We start from the raw sequence: 12,720 nt of genomic DNA, 5'->3' as shown, positions 1-12,720 counted from the left end.
ATCCATTACACTCATTTATGGGTGTTTGTGTTATATGGTGATATCAGTGACACAGGTTGAGGTTACCTGACTTAGGTTGGGAATTTCCCTGTCCCACATCACTGCTCCCAGTGGTTATGAATGTTTATCTCTTATTGAGACTTGTCCGCTCTACAGAAAATACCATCATGCCACGCCTACTGCTTCACCTCTGGTTTCCACACACATTCCTCAATGGACATTTATCTCAGTAAGAGCTCACAGACTGCCATGTGCAAGGCACATGCGCATGCACATATCTGTTGTTACCAGCGCACCTATCTGTTGTTACAAGCTGGACATCGATAGATGTTTCTTTTGTGATTGACTGTATCTCTGACTGACTGACATTGTGGGATTATGTGTTTTTGTAATTACCAGCCATATCTGGAGGGGTTGCACCTCTGTTCCACTTGGTGCGGTGCCTCATTCACCCATTGTGGTTTTAAAGTGGAGCACTGCACCCAGTGGGAGCGAGGGCATCCTTTGGTCCTTGGCTGGGTGGGTCAAGGCCCAACATCTGGCCCTTAATTATATTCAGACGGGCTCCCTCACTTTGGGTATGCTGCTACATGTTTGCTGTCATCTGTATAAGCTGGTATATTACCATCAGTAAAATGTATATCCCCTATTTTTGTCATTTCTATTTGTTGGTCTCTGGGCAGTTCATCCTTCTGTTTATCTTGCACTGGACCTAGACAGGACTACTTCACTCTGGGCATGCAGGGGTCCCAAGCCGTTCCTCCCATTGCCTGGGATGGGGCAGCTTGGGAAGCCCACTTTTTGGCAGAGTAGGTCCTTCGGGGCCTCTATGTGTTTGCATTCCATTTTGGAACGCTGATGCTGCCATCTGCACGTCGGTGGAATGATGACGTGTGATGCAGTTCCGCCCTTCGATAGGAGGTGGGGCTGTGCCCTGCACCATGATCCCGGGGGACTCTAGGGAGGAGGATTGTGTGATGGCTTGGCACGTTCCCTCCCATTCATTGCACCAGCTGATGGCAATTGCGACTAACATCGCGATTGGATGCCGATCACTATACAGGTGCTCTTATACTGTCCCATAAGCCTCTTTTAGACGCTGTAGCATTAGTCGTTTACGAGGGAGCACATTCCATCCTCCAGGTTGGCTAACTTTATAATACTCGCATTGGCATATTTAGCCCTGCACCCTACCTTCTGGGATGCAAGGGCAATTGAATGCTTCAATCTTTGATTGCTTTTGGACACACTTACACAGCATTTGATTTTAATATATATTTTTTATACCATTCTTAGCAGTATTGGTTGAGCTTTGGTGGTTGGCTGTTTTTTGCCCCACCAATTTGAGTCCTCGCAGTGAAGTAAGCCCCGGCTCTTCCATGTGGTTTGGTTACCTGGTGAATCTGGAGGATGTATGTCTTTATGACCAAAGAGTATTTCTGCCCAAGTCATTCCCTTCAGATATATGTCTAATGTGAATTGTTTGCCATGTAAGTAAACTAGTTAATGTACTATATCACATGTCATGTCAATACACTGCATGGTTTTCTGTTTAGCTGAATAATTATGAACATTATTACTTTTTACTAATGTTAAATTTATTTTTATACTTTCTTTTTTTTATAGAAACTCTATACCCATTTGAATTAATAACATAAAACCTCTGAAGAAGAACTCTTAGTCCATAAGTCCATAGCATGTAAGGTGTTATATACACGGTGTCGATCGCCACCAGTCTTTTCTGCACAATGATGGTGACTAATCTATACAATTGTATCAATCAGGGTATTAGATATGGTTTTTATGCTTTATATGTTTTGTTCCAACGTGTATATTATTGATATTTTGATAAATTTATACTTTTTTACTCCTGGTTTGATCTGTCTATTAACAACCCTAAGGGGTCCCTCACCATACCTAAGGTTTCTTCTTTGCTTTAGGCGAGGGTGGGCTCAGCTCCCCATATGGATTGCATCTTTATCCTTCATTCCCTCCTTCAAGGGAGGTCTTTTGGTCCCAGGTTGGGCGGGGTTACATGGGGATTATAGGTGGGAATTTTAGGAGGTCACAGGGTTTTTAAGAGATTTATATGCTATATACCTGTATGCATATATGCATACCTGTATATTTTTAAATACTGTAACTATAGTATAGAAACAATCAGCCAGCAGTAAATCTCTTCTATTAGTAATAGTAAATGAAGTGTATCATGTTTCTCACCAGAACATAGCTTCCTCAGTAATACATATAACAGTACATAATACCTTTTTTAACACAGTTGACGTGCATGAGATATCTGGGTATTATGTCTTTCTTTACAAATTACTTCCCTTAAGGTATGTTAATCCCCCTGATGATACTTAGGAGTGCCGTTCAGTCACATACACGTTTGCATAATGTCCTCTTTGAATGTTCTTTAGAGAATCATAACAGCTAGCTTTAGATATAATACACAGTGCCATTCATTGGCCCAAATGGCATAAAAAAACATACCAGCAGAAATAAGACATCCTATCCATTACTTAATGATAGAAATTGATATATCTAATCTAAGAATTTCATAGTATGCAAAGTATTTTCTTTATTTTCTGTGCACTGATGTTCATCCTCAACTTAATTGAAAAAAATCAAGGCAGGTTTGATGGTGCTTTAATCACTACAGCAGTTTCAACCTCTGTCTTTAAATTAATCTGTTGGTATATATTTTATAGTATAGTTGAATTCCAGGCAAAGCTGTGCTCAGGGGTGTACCTAGAGCATTTGGAACCCGGGTCAGATCCTATATCTGGCACCCCCCCTCACTGATCATGCCTGTACACACTCAACCCCCTCACGCCTGTATGCATTCAGCCCCCTCATACCTATATGCACTCAGCCCACCCACACACCTGTACGCACTCAGCCCCCTCATACCTGTATACACTCAGCCCCTCATACCTGTACGCACTCAGCCCACCCACACACCTGTATGCACTCAGTCCCCTCACACCTGTACACACTCAGTTCCCTCACACCTGTACACACTCAGTCCCCTCATACCTATTTGCACTGAGCCCCCTCATAACTGTACGCACTAAGCCCCTCATACCTGTACGCACTCAGCCCACCCACACACCCATACGCACTCAGCACCCTTATACCTGTACGCACTCAGCCCCCTCATACCTGTGCGCACTCAGCCCCCACATACCTGTATGCACTCAGCCCCCTCCTACTTGTATGCACTCAGCTCACCCACACAGCTGTACACACTCAGCCCCCTCATACCTGTACGCACTCAACCCCCTCACAACTGTACGCACTCAGCCCACCCACACACCTGTACGCACTCAGCCTCTTCATACCTGTACACACCCAGCCCCCTCATACCTGTATGCACTCAGCCCCCTCACACCTGTACACACTCAGCCCACCTACACACCTGTACGCACTCAGCCCCCTCATACCTGTATGCACTCAGCCCCCTCACACCTGTACGCACTCAGCCCAATCACACCTGTATGCATTGAGCCCCCTCACACCTGTACGCACTCAGCCCCCTCATACCTGTATGCACTCAGCCCACCCACACGCATGTACTCACTCAGCCTCCTCATACCTGTACACACTCAGCCCTCTCACACCTGTACATACTCAGCACCCTCCCACCTGTACGCACTCAGCCCCCTCACACCTGTACGCACTCAGCCCCCTCATACCTGTACTCACATAGCCCCTCACACCTCTATGCACTCAGCCCCCTCACACCTGTATGCACTCAGCTCACCCACACACATGTATGCACTCAGATCCCTCTATCTTTATGCACTCAGCCCCCTCACACCTGTACGCACTCAGCCCACTCACACCTGTACATACTCAGCACCCTCCCACCTGTACGCACTCAGCCCCCTCACACCTGTACGCACTCAGCCCCCTCATACCTGTACGCACATAGCCCCCTCACACCTCTATGCACTCAGCCCCCTCACACCTGTATGCACTCAGCCCACCCACACACATGTATGCACTCAGATCCCTCTATCTTTATGCACTCAGCCCCCTCACACCTGTACGCACTCAGCCCACTCACACCTGTACGCACTCAGCCCCCTCACACCTGCATGCACTCAGCCCCTTTATACCTCTATGCACTCAGCCCACCCACACACCTGTACACATTCAGCCCCCTCATACCTGTACACACTCAGCCCCCTCACACCTGTATGCACTCAGCCCCCTCATACCTGTATGCACTCAGCCCCCTCACACCTGTACGCACTCAGCTCACCCACACACCTGTATGCACTCAGCCCCCCCCCACACCTGTATGTACTCAGCCCCCCCACAACTGTATGTACTCAGCCCCCTCACACCTGTACGCACTCAGCCCCCTCACATCTGTACACACTCAGTCCTCTCATACCTGTTTGCACTGAGCCCCCTCATACCTGTACTTACTAAGCCCCCTCATACCTGTACGCACTCAGCCCACCCACACACCCGCACGTACTCAGCCCCCTTATACCTGTACGCACTCAGCTCCCTCATACCTGTGCGCACTCAGCCCCCTCATACCTGTATGCACTCAGCAAACTCACACCTGTACGCACTCAGCTCACCCACACATCTGTTTGCACTCAGCCCCCTCACACCTGTATGTACTCAGCCACCTCACACCTGTACGCACTGAGCCCCCTCATACCTGTACGCACTAAGCCCCCTCATACCTGTATGCACTCAGCCCACCCACACACCCATACGCACTCAGTCCCCTTATACCTGTACGCACTCAGCCCCCTCATACCTGTGCGCACTCAGCCCCCTCATACCTGTATGCACTCAGCCCCCTCATACCTGTATGCACTCAGCCCACCCACACACCTGTACGCACTCAGCCCCCTCACACCTGTACACATTCAGCCCCCTCATACCTGTATGAACTCAGCCCACCCACACACTTGTACATACTCAGCCCACCCACACACCTGTATGCACTCATCCCACCCACACACCTGTACACACTCAGACCACCCACACACCTGTACGCAATCAGCCCCCCCATACCTGTACACACTCAGTCCCTCATACCTGTACGCACTCAGCCCACCCACACACCTGTATGCACTCAGTCCCCTCACACCTGTACACACTCAGTCCCCTCATACCTGTTTGCACTCAGCCCCCTCATACCTGTACGCACTCAGCCCCCCTCATACCTGTTTTCACTCAGCCCACCCACACACCTGTACGCACTCAGCCCCCTCATACCTGTATGCACTCAGCCCCCTCATACCCGTACGCACTCAGCCCACCAACACACCTGTATGCACTCAGCCCCCTCACACCTGTACACACTCAGCCCCCTCATACCTGTACGCACTCAGCCCCCGCATATCTGTGTGCACTCAGCCCACCCACATACCTGTACGCACTCAGTCCCCTCATACCTGTACACACTCAGCCCCCACACCCCTTTACACACTCAGCCCTTCACACCTGTACGCACTCAGCCCCCTCTTACCTGTATGCATTCAGCCTCCTCCTACTTTTATGCACTCAGCTCACCCACACACCTGTATGCACTCATCCCACCCACACACCTGTACACACTCAGACCACCCACACACCTGTACACAATCAGCCCCCCATACCTGTACACACTCAGTCGCTCATACCTGTACGCACTCAGCCCACCCACACACCTGTATGCACTCAGTCCCCTCACACCTGTACACACTCAGTCCCCTCATACCTGTTTGCACTCAGCCCCCTCATACCTGTACACACTCAGCCCCCTCATACCTGTACGCACTCAGCCCACCCACACACTTGTACGCACTCAGCCCCCTCATACCTGTATGCACTCAGTCCCCTCATACCTGTACGCACTAAGCCTCCTCATACCTGTATGCACTCAGCCCCCTCATATCTGTATGCACTCAGCCCACCCACACACCTGTACGCACTCAGCCCCCTCACACCTGTACACACTCAGCCCCCTTATACCTGTATGCACTCAGCACCCGCATACCAGTACGCACTCAGCCCACCCACATACCTGTACGCACTCAGTCACCTCATACCTGTACACACTCAGCCCCCACACCCCTTTACACACTCAGCCCTTCACACCTGTACGCACTCAGCCCCCTCATACCTGTATGCACTCAGCCCCCTCCTACTTGTATGCACTCAGCCCACCCACACAGCTGTACACACTCAGCCCCCTCACACCTGTATGCACTCAGCCTCTTCATACCTGTACACACCCAGCCCCCTCATACCTGTATGCACTCAGCCCACCCCCGCACCTGTACACGCTCAGTCCCCTCATACCTGTATGCACTCAGCCCACCCACACACCTGTATGCACTCAGTCCCCTCACACCTGTACACACTCAGTCCCCTCATACCTGTTTGCACTCAGCCCCCTCATACCTGTACGCACTCAGCCCCCCTCATACCTGTTTTCACTCAGCCCACCCACACACCTGTACGCACTCAGCCCCCTCATACCTGTATGCACTCAGCCCCCTCATACCTGTACGCACTCAGCCCACCAACACACCTGTATGCACTCAGCCCTCTCACACCTGTACACACTCAGCCCCCTCATACCTGTACACACTCAGCCCCCGCATATCTGTGCACACTCAGCCCACCCACATACCTGTACGCACTCAGTCCCCTCATACCTGTACACACTCAGCCCCCACACCCCTTTACACACTCAGCCCTTCACACCTGTACACACTCAGCCCCCTCATACCTGTATGCATTCAGCCTCCTCCTACTTGTATGCACTCAGCTCACCCACACACCTGTATGCACTCATCCCACCCACACACCTGTACACACTCAGACCACCCACACACCTGTACACAATCAGCCCCCCCATACCTGTACACACACAGTCGCTCATACCTGTACGCACTCAGCCCACCCATACACCTGTATGCACTCAGTCCCCTCACACCTGTACACACTCAGTCCCCTCATACCTGTTTGCACTCAGCCCCCTCATACCTGTACACACTCAGCCCCCTCATACCTGTACGCACTCAGCCCACCCACACACTTGTACGCACTCAGCCCCCTCATACCTGTATGCACTCAGCCCCCTCATACCTGTACGCACTAAGCCTCCTCATACCTGTATGCACTCAGCCCCCTCATATCTGTATGCGCTCAGCCCACCCACACACCTGTACGCACTCAGCCCCCTCACACCTGTACACACTAAGCCCCCTTATACCTGTATGCACTCAGCACCCGCATACCAGTACGCACTTAGCCCACCCACATACCTGTACACACTCAGCCCCCACACCCCTTTACACACTCAGCCCTTCACACCTGTACGCACTCAGCCCCCTCATACCTGTATGCACTCAGCCCCCTCCTACTTGTATGCACTCAGCCCACCTACACAGCTGTACACACTCAGCCCCCTCACACCTGTATGCACTCAGCCTCTTCATACCTGTACACACCCAGCCCCCTCATACCTGTATGCACTCAGCCCACCCCCGCACCTGTACACGCTCAGTCCCCTCATACCTGTATGCACTCAGCCCCCTCACACCTGTACACACTCAGCCCACCTACACACCTGTACGCACTCAGCCCCCTCATACCTGTATGCACTCAGCCCCCTCACACCTGTACACACTCATGCCCAATCACACCTGTACGCATTGAGCCCCCTCACACCTGTATGCACTCAGCCCACCCACACGCATGTACTCACTTAGCCCCCTCATACCTGTACACACTCAGTCCTCCTCATACCTGCATGCACTCAGCCCCCTCATGCCTGTATGCACTCAGCCCTCTCACACCTGTACACACTCAGCCCCTCACACCTGTACATACTCAGCACCCTCCCACCTGTACGCACTCAGCCCCCTCACACCTGTATGCACTCAGCCCCCTCACACCTGTACGCACATTGCGCCCTCACACCTCTATGCACTCAGCCCCCCTCACACCTGTATGCACTCAGCCCACCCACACACATGTATGCACTCAGATCCCTCATATCTTTATGCACTCAGCCCCCTCACACCTGTACGCACTCAGCCCACTCACACCTGTACGCACTCAGCCCCCTCACACCTGCATGCACTCAGCCCCTTTATACCTCTATGCACTCAGCCCACCCACACACCTGTACACATTCAGCCCCCTCATACCTGTACACACTCAGCCCCCTCACACCTGTATGCACTCAGCCCCCTCATACCTGTATGCACTCAGCCCCCTCACACCTGTACGCACTCAGCTCACCCACACACCTGTATGCACTCAGCCCCCCCCCACACCTGTATGTACTCAGCCCCCCCACAACTGTATGTACTCAGCCCCCTCACACCTGTACGCACTCAGCCCCCTCACATCTGTACACACTCAGTCCTCTCATACCTGTTTGCACTGAGCCCCCTCATACCTGTACTTACTAAGCCCCCTCATACCTGTACGCACTCAGCCCACCCACACACCCGCACGTACTCAGCCCCCTTATACCTGTACGCACTCAGCTCCCTCATACCTGTGCGCACTCAGCCCCCTCATACCTGTATGCACTCAGCCCCCTCATACCTGTATGCACTCAGCCCCCTCATACCTGTATGCACTCAGCCCACCCACACACCTGTATGCATTCAGCCCCCTCATACCTGTATGAACTCAGCCCATCCACACACTTGTACATACTCAGCCCACCCACACACCTGTATGCACTGATACCACCCACACACCTGTACACACTAAGACCACCCACACACCTGTACGCAATCAGCCCCCCCATACCTGTACACACTCAGTCCCTCATACCTGTACGCACTCAGCCCACCCACACACTTGTATGCACTCAGTCCCCTCACACCTGTACACACTCAGTCCCCTCATACCTGTTTTCACTCAGCCCCCTCACACCTGTACGCACTCAGCCCCCTCATATCTGTACGCACTCAGCCCACCCACACACCTGTACGCACTCAGCCCCCTCATACCTGTATGCACTCAGCCCCCTCATACCTGTACGCACTCAGCCCCTCATACCTGTATGCACTCAGCCCCCTCATACCTGTATGCACTCAGCCCACCCACACACCTGTACGCACTCAGCCCCCTCACACCTGTACACACTCAGCCCCCTCATACCTGTATGCACTCAGCCCCCTCATACCTGTATGCACTCAGCCCCCGCATATCTGTACGCACTTAGCCCACCCACATACCTGTACGCACTCAGTCCCCTCATACCTGTACACACTCAGCCCCCACACCCCTTTACACACTCAGCCCTTCACACCTGTACACACTCAGCCCACTCATACCTGTATGCACTCAGCCCCCTCCTACTTGTATGCACTCAGCCCACCCACACAGCTATACACACTCAGCCCCCTCATACCTGTACACACTCAACCCCCTCACACCTGTACGCATTCAGCCCACCCACACACCTGTACGCACTCAGCCTCTTCATACCTGTACCCACCCAGCCCCCTCATACCTGTATGCACTCAGCCCACCCCCACATGTGTACACGCTCAGCCCCCTCATACCTGTATGCACTCAGCCCCCTCACACCTGTACACACTCAGCCAACCTACACACCTGTACGCACTCAGCCCCCTCATACCTGTACGCACTCAGCCCCCCCACACCTGTACACACTCATCCCCCTCACACCTGTACGCATTGAGCCCCCTCACAGCTGTACGCACTCAGCTCCCTCATACCTGTATGCACTCAGCCCACCCACACGCATGTACTCACTCAGCCCCCTCATACCTGTACACACTCAGGCCCCCTCACACCTGTACGCACTCAGCCCCCTCACACCTGCACGCACTCAGCCCCCTCATACCTGTACGCACTCAGCCCTCTCACACCTGTACGCACTCAGCCCCCTCACACCTGTACATACTCAGCACCCTCCCACCTGTATGCACTCAGCCCCCTCACACCTGTACGCACTCAGCCCCCTCATACCTGTACGCACTTAGCCCCCTCAGACCTCTATGCACTCAGCCCCCTCACACCTGTATGCACTCAGCCCACCCACACACATGTATGCACTCAGATCCCTCATATGTTTATGCACTCAGTCCCCTCACACCTGTACGCACTCAGCCCACTCAAACCTGTACGCACTCAGCCCCCTCACACCTGCATGCACTCAGCCCCTTTATACCTCTATGCACTCAGCCCACCCACACACCTGTACACACTCAGCCCCCTCATACCTGTTCACACTCAGCCCCCTCACAACTGTATGCACTCAGCCCCTTCATACCTGTATGCACTCAGCCCCCTCACACCTGTACGCACTCAGCTCACCCACACACCTGTATGCACTCAGCCCCCTCACACCTGTATGTACTCAGCCCCCTCACACCTGTATGCACTCAGCCCCCTCACACCTGTACGCACTCAGCCCCCTCATACCTGTATGCACTTAGCCCACCCACACACCTGTATGCACTCAGACCCCTCATGCCTGTACGCACTCAGCCCCCTCATATCTGTATGCACTCAGCCCCCTCACACCTATATGCCCTCAGCCCCCTCACACCTATACTCAGTTTATTGGGGTACTCTAAACTTCATGGGTCACTCTAATATCCATGGGGTATGCCTATGGGACATTCTTACCTCCATGGGGTTTGTCTATGAAGTGCTTTAACATCCATGGGATAATCTGTCTATTAGGTTACTATAGCATCCATGGGGTGCTCCAACCTCCATGGGCTGCTTTGTCTAAGGGATGCTCTAGTGTCTATGGGTCACTCTAGCATCTCTGGGGTGCTCTAACATCTATGGGGCACTCTAATCTCCATAGAACACTATAACCTTTGCTTTGTCTATGGGGTGCTCTGACATCTATTGGTCACTCTAGCATTTATGGGGTGCTCTGTTTATGGGGTGCTCTAACATCTATGGGGCGCTCTAACCTCCGTGGGGATGCTCTAACGCCTATGTGCAGCTCTAAGTCCGTCTTTAGCTGGATAACCAGCCATTCCTACCAGCTGTTTTTACTTTTTGCACAATGCATCATTGATTATGCAAATAGTTAACCAAATGTCTAAGAAACCATAAATTTGGTTGAGTCTATAAAGATTAACGGTGTTGTGCTACCCTTTAACCACATGCCAACCAGCCGCTGCAGTTGTACTGCGGCAGAATGGCACGGCTGGGCGAAATGACGTTATGTAAAATCGCTTCGCCCTGTGGCCACTAGGGGGGGTGCGTTCACGCCACCGGAGGCGAGCGCGCTCGCCCCCCAAGCCAATGCGAGTGCCCGGCGGTCTCAATCACCGCAGGGCTCCCACGAACACTTGGGGCACACAGAGAACCGGGATCTGTGTGTGGAAACACAGCTTCTGGTTCTCTGAGTGGAAAACTGACAGATCCTCTGTTCATACAGAGTATGAACAGAGGATCTGTTGGTTTCCCTGCACAGTCCACATTCCCCTTCAGTTAGAACATTTCCTAGGACACACATTAACCCCTTCACTGTCCCCTAGTGTTAACCCCTTCACTGCCAGTGACATTTTTACAGTAATCAATGCATTTTTAATTGTACTGATCGCTGTAGTAATGCCAATGGTCCCAAAAACGTGTCAAAATTGTCCGACATATCCGCCATAATGTCACAGTCATGATAAAAATCGCAGATCGCCGCCATTACTAGTAAAAAAAAATTATTAATAAAAATGCCATAAAACTATCTCCTATTTTGTAGATACTATAACATTTTGCGCAAAAAATCAATATATGCTTATTGCGATTTTTTTACCAAAAATATGTAGAAGAATAAGTTTTGGCCTAAACTGAGAAAAAAAAGTTTTTTTATATATTTTTGGGGGATATTTATTATAACAAAAATTAAAAAATAATGTGTATTTTTCAAAATTGTCGCTCTTTTTTTGTTTATAGCGCAAAGAATAAAAACTGCAGAGGTGATCAAATACCACCAAAAGAAAGCTCTATTTGTGGGGAAAAAAGGACGTTGATTTTGTTTGGGAGCCACGTTGCATGACCGCGCATTTGTCAGTTAAAGAAACGCAGTGTTGAATCGCAAAAAGTGCTCTGGTCTTTGGCCAGCCAAATGGTCCGGGGCTGAAGCGGTTAACCATGTGTAGAGACAGATATTTTAAATAGATTATATTAAAAAGTGGTAATTGAATCACAATCCCAGTGCTGCAAATCTTTAAATGTCAATAAAAATATACTCAAAAATATTACCACAAATGTTGAAATATAAATGAACATATTACATACATATACCATTGTTGTAAATTACATAAAGAACATCCAAAATAATTAAATCCACAATCTCAGTGCAGTGAATCATCAATAATACATAAAGTGCATGCCACAAATTTGTGGTTGCACACATTTTTATTTGTAGAATGTAGCTTGCTTATTATTGATGATTCACTGCACTGAGATTGTGGATTGAATTCTTTTGGATGTTCTTTATGTAATTTACAAAATTGGTATATGTATTCCACATGTTGGAGCACATTTTATTGGTATACTCTAATCGGTAGATTTGCAGCATTAGTATTGTGGATTCAATTACCATTTTGTATGCAATTAATTTATAATATTTCAACATATGTGGCAATATTTTGGAGTATATTTTTTTGGTATTTATAGATTTACTGCACTGGGATTGTGTATTCAATTACCACTTTTTATATAATGTATTTAAAATATGTT

General features: G+C 50.4%; 1 protein-coding gene across 12 annotated transcripts in view; it reads left to right on the top strand.

The window, feature by feature from the left end:
• The window catches only part of CDH12 (cadherin 12), a 1,995,427-nt gene that overhangs the window by 878,198 nt on the left and 1,104,509 nt on the right, over positions 1-12,720 (top strand). The window lies entirely within an intron of this gene.

The sequence above is a fragment of the Aquarana catesbeiana genome, linkage group LG05, assembly GCF_042186555.1.
Source record: "Aquarana catesbeiana isolate 2022-GZ linkage group LG05, ASM4218655v1, whole genome shotgun sequence".
Classification (NCBI taxonomy): domain Eukaryota; kingdom Metazoa; phylum Chordata; class Amphibia; order Anura; family Ranidae; genus Aquarana; species Aquarana catesbeiana.
This window is presented reverse-complemented; position numbering and strand designations above follow the sequence as displayed.